The sequence below is a fragment of the Pelodiscus sinensis genome, chromosome Z, assembly GCF_052426305.1.
Source record: "Pelodiscus sinensis isolate ZL-2025 chromosome Z, ASM5242630v1, whole genome shotgun sequence".
NCBI classification, from domain to species: Eukaryota; Metazoa; Chordata; order Testudines; family Trionychidae; genus Pelodiscus; species Pelodiscus sinensis.
In genome coordinates, this window is record NC_143085.1 from 37,093,090 (window position 1) to 37,111,104 (window position 18,015).

Sequence of the window (18,015 nt, forward strand, 5' to 3'; positions counted from 1 at the left end):
GCAGCTGGTGGGCGTGGATGCAGAGCTGGCCAGCTAGTCATTCCTGCTGAGGTCACTGGCAGACACGCCACAGCCTGTTGTCCTGCCCAAGGCACCCCGAGGCAGAGCACATTCTGCCCGAGAGCAAGGGCAGGCGTAGGCAGCCCAACAGCACTGCCAACTGACTGCGTGGGGCACTGAAGGGACTCAGGGATGTCCCAGGAATACAGGCCTCTGCAGTGGGGATTCAGGCGGGGGCCCGTTGTCTGGACACCTGGACCCCAGAGCAATTTACCTGGTAAGCAGGACACAGGCTCTGGACGGAGGCAGCCTCCAGCCCTATGAGAAACCACCAGGAGGCCTGCCTGATAGGTACAACAAACGAGCACCGGGCAGCGCCAGCCCCCTGCAGTGATTGAAAGTGGCTCACACTGTGCTGGTGGGAAGCCAGGCAGGCCATTAACTGGAACCACAAGAGGGGAGGCACATACCTATTGCGGGTCTGGGGAGAAGGTCCCCTGCGACGGGGAAGAGGCTGCACCAGAAGCAGAGGAGAGCAGTGGCTGGGGAGTACATTTACCCTCGTCTCCCTGTGAGGTGCTCCGGCCAGAAGGAGTTCCCTGCTGGAGCTGTGGGCCTGACAGAAGGGCGGCCCCAGTGCGCACCAAGCCCCAGAGCCCTGCAGAGACGGCTAGTCTGGAATGGCCAGGCCATGGCTGGCCCTGAGGGAGCTGGCTGGCTGCCCACCATGGGTTCAGGCTGTGAGACTGTCAGAATGTGTCTGGGCAGCGCTTTGCTGGGCGTGTCTCCAGAGCGGAGCAAGGCCTCGGGTGGAGCCCGTCCAGCACTGCCAGCGTGGCCTGTGGGAGGAAATGCAGGGTCCAGCTGGAATTAGAGACAGGTCGCCCCACAAGGCTGGGACCCACCTATTCCCCACAGGGCATGCACAGATTCAGCCAACTGCAGACAGACTCTGGCTCCATATCCGACACCTCATGCAGAGGCTCCCAGTGCTCAGGGGCCCAGCTCTGGTGTGTCAGGCTGAGAGCAGCTGGATATGGGTGGGACCCTCAGAAACCAGCATCTGCCCAGGACCTGTTTCATTCCTTGGCAGCTTCCCGACCAGCTGCTCCTGTGACAATGCCAGGGTGACACCACGGGGCCCCGATGAAACCAACCTCAGCTCAGTGGCACAGCGGCACCTCAGTGGGATCTGCAATACCAGCCTGCCCGAGATGCTGCGGCACTCCCCAGATGCTGTGGCCATGCCCGGGAGGGGGCAGGCCAGCTGTTAGCCATTCTGTGCAGGGTGGGGAGAGCCCTGGGGGCACCAGGTGTAATATACCAGTTGGTTTGGGGGCACCACTGTGAGGGTCAAATCAGGGCAAACAGCTTATAAACTAGGCCACTTCAGCCCAAGACTGGGGTCTTCTATAAGGCACCAAACCAGTCAGAGAACACTGCAGATGCCACACTGGCCAGCCAGAAGTCTCAAAAGCAATCCCCTTGGGCACTCCAGCTTTACATGTGCCACAGCTAGCACCTCACCTTACACCAGCGAGAGGTTATGAACAACAACTCACCAACTCCGAACAGGCTCTCCCAGTCCCAAAGGACCAGCCACAGTCCCAGGGCAATTTACACCTCGGATCCTACCCAAAGAGCACGCTGGGCCAATGCTCTAGCCTGGGGGCAGGAGAGCACGCAAAGTCTCTGTCCCTACCCTGCTGGGGTGTGCAGCAGCTAGAGAACTGCGCACCCCTGGCAGGGGGATGAGACTTTGCGAGCTCCCTCATCCCCAGGTCCTGATTGGCCTGTATGGCCCTCAGGGCTTCACATGGGCTGCAGCTGTGTGCTGACTGGGCTGCAAGCAGCCTGCAGGCTGAGAACAGGAGGGGTTCTCCTGGTGCTGGGGTTAAGCAACCTGCTCAGGCGGCAGTGCTAAGATTGCCGAATTCTACCACCAGCCAAGTGCTCTGTGCATGGGTATCAGGTCGGCTGAGCCCCATTTCTCCGTGGTGTGGAGTTCCCCCGAGCTGAGGTGACTTAACTTTCAAGTGCAGACCTGGCCTGAGACGTAGGGTCCTGTTCTGAGCTAAGGACATTTCTTGCCTTGGCAGTCGATGGTGCTGCAGCTGCTGGGCCTTCCCACCTTTCGCTGAGAGCATAGGCAGAGAGCGGGGCATGGCCTCTGTGCTACATGCCAAGGGCCCACGGCAGGGACCAGCACTGGGCAGACAATTCTGGGCTCTTAGCACTAGCAGAGGGCTGTTGTGCTTGCCAGCCACCCCAGGATTGCTGCACTCCGGAGCCACTTGCTGCTTTCTCTCCCAGCTGTCGCCCAGAACCACTGCAGGGAGTAGACACTGGAGCCAGCCCATCATATTCGTACAGCCCTGGGCACGCTGTTGGCCCCAGTTACAGTAAGGGTCATAACCAGCCTGCTGGGCTCTCCATTCAGCTCAGCCACATTTGGTTGGCTGGGCAAGCCATACAGAGGGGCCAGCCATGCGAGGGTTGGCAGTTGTATGAGGGTTGGCAAGTGGGGCCATAGTACAATCCACCCAAGAGAGAGCTCCTGTGCCTGTCTCCCCTTCACCCCTACTATTTGTCAGGCCTGCTGGTCCCCTAGGGAGCTGGGCGCAGCCCTGCCCCTTGCCATACAGCCAAGGCCAGGGAAGGGGGAAAGCTGACCCAGGATTAGCTCCTCCGTACAGAAGTTGCTTTAATAAACCAGACCCAGGTATGACATGCAAGCGCCTGGGTGCAGTTTTTGACAAGCCACAGGAGAGGAAACTGAGGCAGATGCAGGGTCCAGTGTGAGTTGGATAAGTTCCTAGTACAGTCTGAGGCCTGTTAGACAGCAAGGCAGGCTCTGCACACCTGCCTTTCATGGCCACTCTTCAGGGAACAGAGGGCTTTTCTCCAGGGCTACGTCTACACTGGCATGAATTTCCGAAAATGCTTTTAATGGAAAAGTTTTCCGTTAAAAGCATTTTCGGAAAAGTGAGTCTAGATTGGCAGGATGCTTTTCTGCAAAAGCAGCACTTTTTGCGGAAAAGCGTCCGTGGCCAATCTAGACGCGGTTTTCCACAAAAAAGCCCTGATGGCCTTTTTCATGATCGGGGCTTTTTTGCAGAAAACAGTACTGTGCAGTCTACACTGGCCCTTTTGCGCAAAAGTCTTTCGGAAAAAGACTTTTGCCCGAACAGGAGCAGCATAGTATTTCCAGAAAAGCACTGACGATCTTACATGAGATCGTCAGTGCTTTTCTGGAAATTCAAGCAGCCAGTGTAGACAGCTGGTAAGTTTTTCCGGAAAAGCAGATGATTTTCCGGAAAAACTTGCCAGTCTAGACACAGCTCAGGAGCGTGTGTGTGAAACCTCCAACTAGCCAGCTCATCCGGCTGCAGACAGTCACTTGTGCATCCCCACCCCGGCCCGCCCTCACACCCACACCCCCATCCTGCCCACGCCCAGTAAGGGAACATGTGGCAGCAGCTCCAGCCCAGGGTGCCTCCCTGCCATTCAGACTGAGCTCTTTCCCCTTGCAACAATGAGCTCTGAACACGGGCTAGAGAGGCCACCCACCCGCTCTGTGTGGACAGACTGCGTGTGGGCAGGCTGTTCCACCCCCTGCTCCTGGGGTAGAAGAGTGGTGCCTGTAGCTTCCTGCACCAGAGAAAACAGCTTTCAAAGACCCTCCCCCCGCCCCCCTGTGCAGTTCCCTCCTGCCCTTTCCCGAGGAGCTGGGAATTACACCCGTCCTCAGGGACCCCCAGCAGCACTCCTTGGGCTTGGGGCACTTGCTGCATCCAGGGCTGCCCATGGCTAAGGTTGCCAGGTATCTGGTATTCACCCGCACAGTCCAGTATTTTCACCTCCTGTCCAGTAAAAAAATTCAGAAAATACCAGACATCTAAGATGGCCGGTATTTTCTGATTTTTTCCCCGGCCAGGAGGCAAAAATGCTGGCTACCTGGCAACCCTACAAACACTCAGCGCCCAGCCTGCCCCCCCCGGCCCTGAACACCCTGAGCTCCCCTGCTTACCTGGTTCTGCAAGGCTGCTGGCATAAAATGGCTGCCAGCAAAAAGACCAAGGGGAAGCAATGACTCCCCTGTTCCTATCCCTGCACTCACTCTTAAAGGAGACATGTTGTTTTAATGCTGTTATATATATATATATATATTTTTTTTTTTCTCTACAACTTTGGTATCCCCCCCCCTTTTTTTCTTCAAAATAATTTTTTTCCTGGAGTTTTTTTTGGGGTGGGTGGGGGGGGGGAGGGGGGCGGGTGTTCAGTATTTTTGTTTCAACCATCTGGCAACTCTACCCATGGCACCCTCTTTGTCCGGGTTGCACACTGGGCTGGGCCTATTCCCTTGCAGCGTCCTGCCTGGGCCCTGGCAGCCTTCCCTGGGAGTCCTCCAGCTTGACCCCGTGCTCACCTCTGTGGCCGAGCACCTAGGCTGCAGACTGCCCTGTCTCCGGTGAGCTTCACCTGCCCCTGGTGCAGAGTCTCGCCCCCGTGGGGGACCCTGCTCACTTAGCAGGGCAGGGAGGGGGTCAGGAAGTCTCAGGCAAACAGGCCTCATGCTCAGGAGGGCAAGGTAAAGCCTTGGCCGGGAGCCCCTGGCAGGTGAGAGGCCCCCCGCAGAGGAGCTCCTGTGAGGATGACCGTGGCTTGGCTCCCTTTGCCCCGGGGACGGCGGGCTGAGGAGCCCAGCCTGGAGCTGCTGGGGCACCAAATCCTTGCCCAGAAGGAAGGGACTCAGGGCCTGGGGAAGGCAGAGGAGGGGAAAGGCCTCGCTTAGCCCTGCTGCCAGCTGGGCGCCAGCCATGGGGAGTGCGGCAGAGCTGAGACACCAGGCTTGCTCCTCCTCGGGTTCCACCTTGCTGGGTCCAGCTGCCCCTGCAATGGAGTTATCCAGTGGAGCAGGGCGAGTGCACCACCCAGGAGGCTGGCGCTCTCTGGGGATCCTGCGCCCACCCTCCCTGCCAGCCTGCCCGGGGGTGCCCAGCCCGGCAGTTCCCCTAGAACAGCCATCAGGCTAAGGGCTCTGGGAGCAGGGCTGGGCCTGAATGAGCCCTGGGGAGGATCATTTATCCTCCTCCTTAGCTGCTGACCCAGGCCTGCTCTGCCTGCCGTTTCCATGGCAGCCCAGATGGCTCCTGCAGAAGGGGAACAAGGACCCTCCCGGACTAAGCAGCAGCTGGTGGACGGCGCAGCCCATTCAGCAGCCCACAGACGGGCTGATTAGTCTGAGTTTGTCAGCGGTTCCCTGTCAGTCACTTAGATGGGAGCGACGCAGGATTGCCAAGCCGTGGTCTAGCCCCCCTCACCGGGCACTGCCCCGGGCTTGGCACATGCCTGCCCCGCGTCGGGGGCTCAGCCAGGGGGCAGCCGCAGAGGGGCGGCACCGCACATGGAGCCGGAGGAGCGAAGGTGACTTGGCCGCATTTTCAGCATTAACAATGAATTGGAGCTGCAGCCCTAGCAGCTCGGCTTCGCCTGTGCGCCGGCTGAGGAGAAGACGGGGCGGAGTTTGCATGGTAATCTCTCACCCAGGGAGTCTCCCTCTTTCTCTCCAAAGCTCCAGCACAAAGACGCTTGTACGGTGGCCAGCTTCTTGCCCAGCCTGGGGGCCCTGCACCGTGGTTTCTCATGGCAATCAGGTGAGGCTGCTCTTCTCTTGGGTTTCTCTTTTGTGCCATTGGTGCCAGCTGTCTGTCGGGGGGTGTCTGTCTGCCTCCAGAGCTCCTCAGCCTAGAGGGGTAGTGTGTGCACAGAGAGCCGCCGATACACAGGTGTGGATAAAACTCCGTGCAGAAACCAGAGGGGGATCCTTCTGCGGCTGCTCCCTAGCAAATGGGGAGGTAGTCTTGGAAAGGGGCCAGCGCGACTGTCATCACCCAAAATGTCCCTTTGGTTCCCTCCTATTTCCCATCTATCTCTGACTCATTCCGGACAGGGAAATGGATGCCGTGGCAAAGGGCACCCTCTGCCTTCGCTGAGTCCTTTGTGCAGGGCAATTATCAGCTCTTAGTTGTCATTGCTTTTGCCTAAATGCATTACTAGCCCTGTCTACTGGGAGGCCCTTCTGAACAATAGGCAGGTGCTGAGCAGAGGCAGGGCTCCGTTGTCAGCGCTGAGCAGCTGAGGTCCCCTATTAACTGATATGCCACTTGTTTGTATTTTCTTTCCAGAAGCATCTTTTTTGACCCATGTCAAGTTTAGGGCTTAAGACAGGTAAATGGAACCAACCGTGCATAATTTCCAGTGCTCCCGGAAGGGAATGCAATAAAATCCTGGCTTCATTCTCTGCCTTTAAATCACCATTTTTCTGTAAGACATGTGAAGAAGGAGCCATTCCAAGGGGGACAGGGTTGCGGAAAAGGACAGAGAAAGCCTAGCCTGTCAGTGACACACTAGTGTATCTGGTCTTGTTGGCAAAGAGTTAACTTAATAGAGGAGACCCTAGAATAGTTTGAGGTGCCATTTGCACATCTATTATCGCTCTGCCGCTGTTTGCATGGGAATATCTACCCCAACCCTGACAATCAAGGCAAGACTAGAAATAATGGGATATTTTATTCCTAGCAACTTCTCAACCCCCCCAAGGAATGCCCCGATCTGCCTCTCTGAAAAATACATCAAATGCAATCTAACACAATAGGCAAAGGAAGGCTTGCTCAGAGACGGATTCAGCCACTTCAGGGCTATGTCTACACTGGTGGGTTCTTGTGCAAGAACTCTTGCGCAAGAACACGTCCACACTGCCATGTGCTTTTGCGCAAGAGCATCTATGGCACTGTGGACACTCTCTTGTACAAGAAAGCTCTGATGGCCATTATATCCGTAGGGCTTTCTTGTGCAAGAATCCTCGGCTGCATGTCCATGTTGCCCTCTTGTGCAAGAGCGAGCGGGCTGTGTGGACGCACTGCGGGTTCTTGCGCAAGAATGGCCGTTCTTGCTCAACAACCCACCAGTGTAGACATAACCCAGGAGTGCAGTAGCTAACACCTGAATTTAGAGTGAGGGGCCACACCCAGACGCAGATGCTATAGAGCAGCCCAGAATGCCCAGAACTTTGCATCTTAGTCACTTACATGCCACAATGGTTTACTCAGCCCTGAGGTTCTTGCCCCACTCTGCTGTTATATGCAGTTCAACTCATCACACATGCCGCTCATGGGACATGCCTCGCGTAGGGTGGACTCTTGTCCCTTTGTGTGCTCTGCTCCGACCCAGTGCAAAGCTGGGATCATTCCTGGCTCCCCACGGATTCGCTTATCCCTGGCTTAACCTGAACAATATGGCAGCTGCATTTTCAAATCTACAGCCTCCGCACATGCTAGGCTAGTGAATGCTCCCTGCAGCCAATGTATATAGAAGCCTACAGACAGCCCCAGGCTACAACCAGAACTTACAGTTCAGTGATGCACAAAGCTCACATTTTGCTAACAGCCCCCGGCACACTGCCATTCATTCTCTCCACTCTGTTCCCAGAAACACACCCCATTTGTGCTAATGGCAATCATAATAACTAACTGACCCAAGGAACTCCTTGGAAACTGTCCTGCAGGTGTCCCTGTCTATTTCCAATGGGATTGGTATGTTAATACTGGTTTTGAACACAACCCTTTAACAAAATCTGAATCTAATGACTGTGGTCAGCTGACTGCATGTCAGACCTGTCCAAAGGTGGGGGCCAGCTGTAAAGCTTTTTCTGTAATGCCATTGAAGAAAGATCTCATAAAACTGAGATCAGAATCTGCCCCAATCTCTCTCTAGCTTTTGATGTTACCAAGAGTATAAAGATTTCAAATAGTGGCTGGGGCTGGACAGGGTAGGATATTACCATTTGAAATGGGTAATTGTTTAGCATGGACTTTCTAAGCCCTCCTTCACTGTCGCCACACACCCACACACACATCCCTGTGTAATTCACACACACACACACACACACACACACACACACACACACACGGCTGTGTATGTGCATGAGCCCCAGGGTGCCCTGAACTGAAAATCTGGGAGGACTCCCTTGTAACAGAAGCTGCACAGGGATAGGGTTGATTTCCTAGGAGTTAGATTATGCCCCAGTGACTAACATCCCCACATGTGACCCGTGTGCTGGTTCCCAATGGAGCGCTGCTCTGGCTTTGCCTCCTATGGACACAGAGAGGAAGCAGGTCCATTTTCAGCATCCCTTGGGACACAGTGTAACCAAATATGCTGCAGGGGGTCTCAGCGTTCTGCCCTGCCCACAGCACACAGAGTGCAAATGTACAGATATGTTGGAAGTGGTCAAAACACCTGACTGCACTCACAAAGCATGGGGTTTTTTTTGGTGCAAAAAAGAAACATTTTTTGATGAAAAATTGAATTGAAAAAATTGAAATTTTGAAGATATGTGCCAACTTTAAAAATGTAGTCAGCCCTGAACACAACATACGTGTGCACACACTCACCTGAGGTAGGGAAGAAGCTAAAATCTAGACAGCAGCAGCAAATGGAGATGCACAGGCTATCTCAGACTGGTTCCAGATGCTTCCTCCCATTTTCCAGGCAGATAATCAGATTTTGTACCAATTCCACCACCCAGAATAAGGTCCGGCTCCCAATTTGGGATGGGGGCATGCATTGTTCCTTTTATTACATCTGTGATAGGTGAATCACTGCAGCCCAGCCCCTGTAGGTAACATTGGGAGAAGCCCCCAGAGGAAGGCGTGGCCATGGGTTCTGGATCATGGCACAAGAGGTCAGGGGCTCCAGCCCAGAGAGGGGCTAGCTTGCTGTCTGCGAGATGCTCCTAGTGTCTGGGAATCCTCTCCTTCTACTCAAGCGGTGTCCTGCTCCTCCTGTGGGGCGTACCGTGCAGCTGGACAGCAGGGAGCGCTCTGCATTGCTGTCCACCCTGCCTCAGAGCTGCCTGCCCCAAGTTAGCACTGGTTCTGCCCTCATCTTCTCGCCTTCTGGATTTAAAGCTGGCCCTTTAAGTCATGAATGGAAGCCAGCACAGCCAGCGCGAGTGTCCCACCAAGCCCGGCTCTGACACTGCACACACCCCTGACAGAAGCCATTTTGAATGAAGAGGCTTTGATCACATGAGGCAGCAAGTGACTGCAGAAAGCCAGTGGCTGGCTGGGTTCTGCATGCCCTAGCCCCAGAGATGCCGGAGTAATGGGGCTCCTTGGAGGGAGCCTGCATGCAAGTCTGGATGGAGCCACTAGCAACCCCTTTCCTAGTCTAGTCATGCCTCTGTTATCATGCTTTCACCTAGCTTGGGGCTGGGGGAGGGTGAATCCACAGGATCAAAGTCCATCGGTTTCTGTCTGCAGGGACAGCCAGTGAGGGGGGATCTTTCTGCAGCCAGGTGAGGCTCTGCAGCTTTCCCAGAAAGCACCTTGTTCGGAAAAGGGGCCTACAATCCCAGTGCCAGGAATGCATGCCAGCACAGCCCAGGGACAGGGTGCTCTGCCAGTCTCCTCTGAGCCTCTGTTTGCCAAATACGCTCCTGCTGGGCTATGTGTTAGTGCTTCCCTTTGGTGCCATCTGTGCCACCTGGGACCGGGGCACTTGGGATCTGGGGACTGTGGAGGGTGCTGCATGCTGTTCTCTTTTGCTGCGTTGGATGCTTTCTTTTGCAGTGGCTAATGACTGATCTGAGGTCTGTTCACACACAGTCCCCTGTGTGGCTGGAGTGGCAAGGCAAGATGGGGGGCTCTTTGACAGCGCTCTTGTAGGCAGTGGCGCCAGGTAGGACATGGGGTGGTCCGCACGCTGTAGCATGAGGATGCAGCTGGCAGGTGCACATGGGGTGGCCAGGCTCTCAGAAGGCAACACAAGGCCTAGGCACTGCTTGGGTCTGACCACGGCCTGGCAAAGGCCTGAGGGGAGTCCCATAATGGCGAGAAATGCCCGCTGAGTGACCCAGGGTGATGGGTAGCCCTTCCCACAGAGGCAAAAGCCTGAGGCAAAGCACTTCCCAGCATGAGGAGATGGACTCCCCTTTATTCAGCTCTGGTGAGGCCACACCTGGAGTATTGCATCCTGTTCTGGGTCCCCCACTACAAAAAGGATGTGAACACATTGGAGAGGGTCCAGCGCAGGGCAACCAAAATGATTAGGGGGCTGGAGCACACGACCTATGAAGAGAAGCTTTGGGTTTGTTTAGTCTGCGGAAGCGAAGAGTGAGGGGGGATTTGATAGCAGCCTTCAACTTCCTGAAGGGGGGTTCCAAAGAGGATGGAGAGAGGCTGTTCTCAGTGGGGGCAGATAGCAGAACAAGGAACAATGGTCTCAAGTTACAGTGGGGGAGGTCTAGGTTGAATATGAGGAAAAACTGTTTCCCTAGGCGGGTTGTGAAGCACTGGAATGGGTTCCCTAGGGAGATGGTGGAATCTCCATCCCTAGAGGTTTCTAAGACTTGGCTTAACAAAACCCTGGCTAGGTTGATTGAGTTGGGCAGGGGGCTGGACTCGATGACCCCCTGAGGTCTCTTCCAGCCCTAGGATTCTAGGATTCTATGATGTGTAGGGTGGGGCTGCACTTCCCAAACGCCCGTCAGCCTGGCAGCTTAACTGTAAGCCACCTGGCTGCACTGAGGCCCTTATAAGCTGCCCCTTTAATATATCAGGTGGTCTGGGGGTACCACTGTGAGGGGCAAATAAGGGTGAACTGCTCAGAACCAGAGCTGCCTACAGCCCAAAACTGGGGTCCTTCTCTACCAAACCAGTCACACAGAGCACTTCAGCTGCCACCCTGGTCAGCAAGGAGTCACACATGTAATCCCCTCAGACACTACAGCTTTACCTGGGCCACAACCAGCACCACACCTTACACAGGTGAGAGGTTATAAACCCATCTCGCCAACTCCGAACTGGCTCTCCCAGTCCCAAAGGACCAGTCACAGTCCCAGGTCAATTTATACCTCGGATCCTACCCAAAAGAGCACACTGGGCCAGTCCTTTAGCATCTAACATCTAAAGGTTTATTAATAAAAGAGAGAAAAGGCTGAGAGTAGGATAGAAAACACATTCCACACATCAATCCCCAAGTGCTTGATGAAGGCTTTTAGCAGAGGTGTCACAAACTGCCAACTTAAAAATCTCTGGAGTGCATCTTACGTCAGGATGGGTCAGAAATGCTTCCAGGCCCTCTGCTTCTGGAGCGGAGGTCAGGAGTGAAGACAAAGATGGAGGCACCCCCAGGATCCTTTTATACTGTTGCCCGTGCAGAGGGAAGTGCATTGTTCTCCTGTGCGAAGGTACCTCCCAAAATGGAGACGATCACATGATCAGCTAACCTGCCCATGTTCTTTTTAGGCCAGGGGCCAGTGTGTACTCCTCAGGTGCTTATTGGGAACACATAAGAGCCAGTGTCCATGCAGCAGAGCTATTCACTGTGTCGCCACCACTCACAATAGGAGGTTGGCACCTACTGCTGTCTCCTAGGCAGAACACATTTAAAATACAAGCACAGAGCCCACATTCATAACTTTACATACGAAAATCATACATGCCTATGAGTAGCATAAATGGAATCAACAGAGCGTACGCTGTGACTAGACACCTCATTTGGCCCCCGTGGCCCAAAATTTGGGACAAACACACAACTGGGGGTGCAGCAATGATCTGCATTTTCCTATTAAAACCCAATAATCATACACCCCTGTCCAGCCTTTTTCCTAGGCTTGCTCTGAGCAGGCCTCGAAGTCTGGACAGGTCTGAGCATGGGGCTGGGCCACATCAGCATCTCTCAGCTCTGCAGCCTCTCAGGGTCACTCCCCTTTGCAGCCTGGACCATCTCTGCCACCTGATTCTGAAGCTCCTGGGGCCTGCCTTGGGGTGCCGAGAGTCATGAGCTGCCCCGGAAAGCTCTCTGAGGGTGGTGTAGGCCAGAGAAAGCCGGGACTCTGCTGCAGAGGGTGGCCTGATACTGCACAGACAGGGAGGAAGTAGCAGGGCAACTAACAGCTTATTTGCCTTCTTTGCAGAGACACCGTCTGCCTGAGGGACGCTCCGTCTAGTTCCCCAGCAGGATTCAAGAGTCCTGGTGAGCCGATGGACACACCATGGAGGTGCCCTGGAAAGGAAGGGGTTGGAGTGAGTCCTAGCACCTCTGACTAGCACCATAGGAAGCTGGTTCCTGTTCTTTGCCGTACATCCCTAGGAGCCAGTGTGGCTCCCGAGAGGGTCACACTGACTGGGAGGCCATGAGGCAGTCTGCAGGGGGCTGCGGGAGCAGCGTGGACTGGACACGGCTGCGGATGTGTCCTAATGCTGACACCTGGAAGATGTGAGACCGGCAAGCGCCACATGCTGGCCTGTGTGTGTAGATTGCCCGACGAGCAGAGGCTCAAGTGCACAGAGGTAGATGGCTTGCAGTGGGAGAGGGCTGCGGGCCAGAGCATGGCTAAGGCTAGCTCTGCGTCAGCTGGGCTTGCTTGTCATGGTCTCTCTGTGAGCCAGGGCACATGCTGTGTCGATGCTGCATCTCTGCCACAGCAAACCCTGGGGAACGTTTTAGACACTTACAAATTGGGGTGAGGCCAAAGCACTTCCTGCTTGTCTGAAACCTTCCCCTGGAAAGAGGACAGATGGCCACTGGGGTTAGCGTTGGTGCAGGCTACTTCATTTGCCTGGTCTGTGTTAATGATGGTGCTTAGCCTTTCTGGCTTGCCCAAGGTGCTCTCCAAACCCAAGTGATGTGCCGTGCACATGTGTGTGTGTGAACCGAGGTGCCAGCTGGCCATGGGGGTAGCTCTGGAAATTATGAATGGGAAACGGTGGAGGTGCTTAAGGAAGAAGTTCACCCTACTGACCCTTGGTCACTGGCTCCTACTGGGACTTCTCTGCTTCAGGGAATGGTGCTGAGCGAGGTAGCAGTGGAGGGGGCCTCGGCATTTCCCTGAGCCCCTGGTGATTGTGTGCATGATCTCCTCATGTCAGCATGATAGCTAGGGGCCCGAGGGAGCCTGGGTGGCCCTGCTACTGTGTGTACATTGTCTCTATTGCTGTAGCCGACGTTCCGGGGCTTTTCTCTGCCTTGCCCATCCCGCACATCTGGTCTCAAGGATTGTGCTCTCAGGGGGATTGGTTTGTCCCCAATGCCTGCCTGAGGGATGTGTTTAAAAACCAGGAATAATGTGGAGCACCCAGGAGGGAATGCTGCCTCTCAGAGCTCCCGAGCCACATTCCCCCTCACCATGCTAAGCAAGCACCGCCTTCTCCTGGTAAATGGAACGACTTTCCTGCTCCAGGAGATGGGTGGAACATGCCCCAGCCAAGTCAGGGAGCAGCCTCTGCAGGTGGGGCGTTGTGGTGGGACTTGCATGTGTAATTCTTTGAGCAAGATTAGATGCAGGTGTGGTCCTGTTCAGTGAGGTGCTCTCTGAGGAGTGAACATGGAGGGCCTCATGCCAGGGAGCTTGCATCGGGCTCATTTGATTGCACTTTGCTTCCCATCCCTGAGATATTCCTTAGAGCACTCAACATCATCTCATCTGAGGAAGTGGGTTTTGCCCATGGAAGCTCATGATTCTATATATTTTGGTTAGTCTCTCAGGTGCCACTGGACTGCTCACTGTTTTTAAAGTTACTGCCTAACAAGGCTACCCCTCTGAGATCCTCTGTGCATGTGACAGCTGGAGCCCACCTTAGCTGGGAACTTTCCGTTTCTGCTTCACAGCTACAGTTAGCCTCTTCCGGTTGTTCCCTGCGCGTGTTGCAGATACTCTCCAGCCAAGGTCTCCTCAATACATGGAGGCCGCTGTCAGGCTGTAGGGGAGAGCCAAAAGCAAGATCTCCACTTTTCTTTGCAGTTCCCTGCTTATGACAGAAGCATCTCTGACCCAGACAGAAATATCTTTGTGTCTCCCATAGTCCAGCTGCAGCTGATGTGCTGCAACCTAATGGCTTTTGTCCCGGTCATCAGCTTAGTGCAGTTTCACAGCGTTCTCCTAACCCTGCTTCCCATTTCCTTTCTCTGCTTCTTCCTGCCCTCTGCAGCTCAGTGGAGCAGATGCATTTTGCTCAGTTGGGCTGGCCAGCTAAACAGCTTGGCCTCTGTGGGCCCGTCTACATTGCCTGTGGCACTGAGCCTCTGAGACCAAGGCAACCGGCTCCTGCTGCTGTGCAGAACACAGCTGTGCTGCTGTTGTGGCATGGGTGCTGAAGTGTTAAGCTGCAGCCTGAGATACCACCTCCATGCCCTGACTAGACAGCTATCCTGAGGGTGCCAGTGCAAGGCCCAGCAAACCAGGCTAGTGGCTCGCTGCTCCAGGGGGGCCAGATGTACGTGAACAGCCTAACTCTTGCCTGCCCTCGAGCGGTGGGTGTGACCCCTCCCATCGAGTGCAAGTGAGGGGAACATGCTGGCTCGGTAGCCACACAGACATGTTCTGCACAGGCATGCATAGCAGCTGGCAGTACCAAGTGTGCACCTAGGGCAGGACGGTGCTATGTGGAGCTGCCCCTGGCCTACGACAGCAGTGCAGGCTACCACGCAAGGAGGAACATCCCTCACCCGCAAATGGGACTAACTGGTTTACGGTTGCTACTCATACACTGTGCATGCCTATTACTGTGCAAAGTTATTAACATGCTAACCCAGGAAGACCTCCCTGCTCTCACAGAATCTGCCCCCACCCCAAAGTCCTGCTATTGACACTGGTATGTTGAGTAAGTCACTTGACAATGAACTAACTCACTAACTGGTGCTAACGCATGCTTTACTAACCGGTTTTGGTTCACTTTCTACTAACCGGGACCGCACACGTGGCCTTTAAAGGGGAATGGAAAAGCCGGGGTAAATACGCCTGCAAAGAAGCCATTCATCTTGCTGCACCTGCAACCGAATCTCTGTGCAGAGTCAAACCTTAGAAACACAGCGTGGGAATTTGTGGGGAGCTGCTCCCCTATGGACCTGCCAGGGCTGGAGTGCAGGATCTTGTCTTTCCCCAGCAGCACAGTAGTGCTCCAGGGACACTGGCATGCAGAGGTTTGCTGTGCTATCTGTGCTAGAACTCTCACAGAGTAAAGACAGAATCTGCTTTACTGGTCTTGGCAGGTAACTAGAGGAAGGGCTGGTTTTCCAGAGGCATTTCTGATTGTAATGCTGAAATCTGCATCTGGATTCTGCTGCTGACTAGGGATCCTAGAATGGTTTTAGTGACAAAAGCTTTTCAGTTCCCTTTTAAGTCACCAGATCTCTCTCTCCCCTGATACTAACACATTTCTGACTTGAATTAAACAAGCTAACCTTTTCTGCTTTTCTCCCCATTTCTCTTTCCTAGTATGTATGTTCTGCACCTGAACTAAGATACACTCTCTGATTGTGACATGTGGCACTTTACTAACTGCTTGAGCTAATCTCTTAGTTGTTTCTCTCTGCTACTAACATACATTCTTGGCTCTTTAACTTTCTGATGATGCTCTTCACCATGAGGAATGAACAGATCCCTATGAATGCAACCCTCCTATATCATTCTGCTGGCCTTGTCTTCAGTGCTGCTGAATATGTTTAGCTCCCATTCAGTGCAATGAGAAAGGAAGACGCTCGGCAGTTTTGAATATTAGGCCATGCTTTTTCAATCCACTTTATGAGGCTCAGAGGAAACAATGTTCTTCCCAGGCTTTCTAATGCGGCTTGGAGTGGCATGTTTCACTCTCTGGTGGGTCACTTTGTAATGGGAACGTGCCAGAAGGCCCAGTGAAGCCAGTTAGCAGAGAGACCTGGTTAAACAGCAGTTACAGCGGCAATCCCCATCCGCATCGCAGACTCTTGAAGTGTGTGGGATGCTCATTCTTCTGTCATTGGGAACGGCCTTCACAATAGCCACAGTGCCTCTGATAGGCTGGAGCTTTTGGGCAGACATGGGGCATCCCCAGGATTCAGTTTCCTTGTATGGCCACAGTTTCCTTTTTGGCCATGATACACGTGGAAAGCAGCTGCTAACAGCGGGCATCGTAATATTTACATTAACCCGAGAGGTGAGAGGCAGGGAGAGGGACAGGCCTTTTTGTCTAGAGGGGAAATCTGCCCATTGAGATGGGTGTTTAATATATTTTATGATGTGCTCGCTTCGGGGCTAGTCGGGAGGTCTTTGTTCAGCTTTAACTCTGCCTGTAGAGGTTGCATTCCTGTTGCCTTCACAAGGAGTTTGCTAAACCAGGAATATCCTCTTACCTAACCATGCATCCCCTCACAGCGGCTTGTAGTAACAACAGCCCTAACAGGACTATCCTAACCCTGGCATGTCCTTTTAACTACACTTAGGAATCATTAAAAAAGGGATAGAGAATAAGACAGAATATCTTATTGTCCTTATATAAATCCATGGTACGACCACATCTTGAATACTGAGTACAGATGTGGTCACCTCATCTCAAAAAAGATATTTTGGCACTGGAAAAGGTTCAGAGAAGAGCAACAAAAATGATGAGGGGTTTGGAACGGGTCCCATATGAGGAGAGATTAAAGAGACTGGGACTTTTCAGCTTAGAAAAGAGGAGACTACCGGAGGATATTATAGAGGTCTGACTGGTATGGAGAAAGTGAATAAGGAAAAGTTATTTACTTATTCCCATAACATAAGAACTAGGAGTCACCAAATGAAAGTAATAGGCAGCAGGTTTAAAACAAACAAAAGGAAGTTTTTCTTCACTCAGTGCACAGTCAACCTGTGGAACTCCTTGCCAGAGGATGTTGTGAAGACCAGGACTTTAACAGGGTTCAAATAAAAGCTAAATATAAATTCCTAGAGGATAGGTCTCTCAATGGCTGTTAGCCAGGTGTCCCTAGACCCTGTTTGTCAGAAGTTGGGATTGGGTGATAGGGGAAGGATCACTTAAAGATTCCTTGTTCTGGTCACTCCCTCGGGGGCACCTGGCATTGGCCACTGGTGGCAGACAGGACACTGGGCTGGATGGACCTTTGGTCTGGCCCAGTCTGGCTGTTCTTACTTTCTTATGTCCTTAAATACTGATGGCAAAGGCCCCGTACCCAGATCAGTCAGTGATAAGAGATGGATTGGGACTGTCTTGTCTGTAACCACCCAAAATGCTGTGCATGAAGCCTGAATGTCGGGGGGGGGGGGGGTCCTTCTTGGTGCCTCAGTGAGGTTCCAGCGGGAAGAGCACAGTGACTCCAGGGCCGTGTGGGGAGCTCCTGAGAAAAGGAGCTGCGCAGGTGATGGGGTGTTCCCCTAGCCTTGGAGCAGTGCCTGTGGACAGAGGTCAGAGAGCTCTGGAGGAAGGTGGCAAGTGTGAGGGAGGGTGCAGTGAGAACAAGGAGGGGGACTGGGCAGAGAGGAGAATGGATCCAGTCCGTGGGCAGAGTGGGAGCAGATGCAGTTCGTCACTAGGTTCCCAACCAGACTGTCCCTGTTCACTCTGCTGCTGGCTCCCTGGGCGGAGTGTGCTTGTTCTGTGCATCTCAGCATGGCCAAAGGCTAAACATGAGAGCCGCTCCTTGAGCCCCTCCTCTCTGCAGTTGGGCTGCAGTGCTCACAGCAGGAGAGCGTGTGCCCAGATGGACAGATAGGTGCACTTTGCAGCCAGGAGCAAACTCTTGGTCTCCAAGTGTGGGGCCAAGAGCAGCATTGCTCAAGTGTTTCCTAGAACTGGCCTGTCATTGGTCTGAACCTTTCCCTCACTTGTGCACACTAACCCTGAGACAGTCCGGTGCTAATCCCTTCTCTCTGCCTGGCTTGCTGTCTGACGACTAACAGCTGGTCTACTTTGAGCTGAGACGTGTAGCTGGACAAGGACCCTCAGCATGAATCAGTCTTTATGCAAGTTTATTGCCTCTTTCTGTAGACACCTCCCTGCCTTTCACCCGTGTGTGTTTCTGTACTAACCACCATGGCCAGTTCCCTGCAGTCTGCTATTAACTCACAGCTTGGGGTCCTGCAGTTAACCTGGCTGCCTCCTCTTGACTAGCATGCCAGGTCTGTAGGTGGCAGTGACAGGGTTGGGGTATTTTTCCCTGACATGATAACTAGTCAGGAGGCTGTCAGGCTCTTTC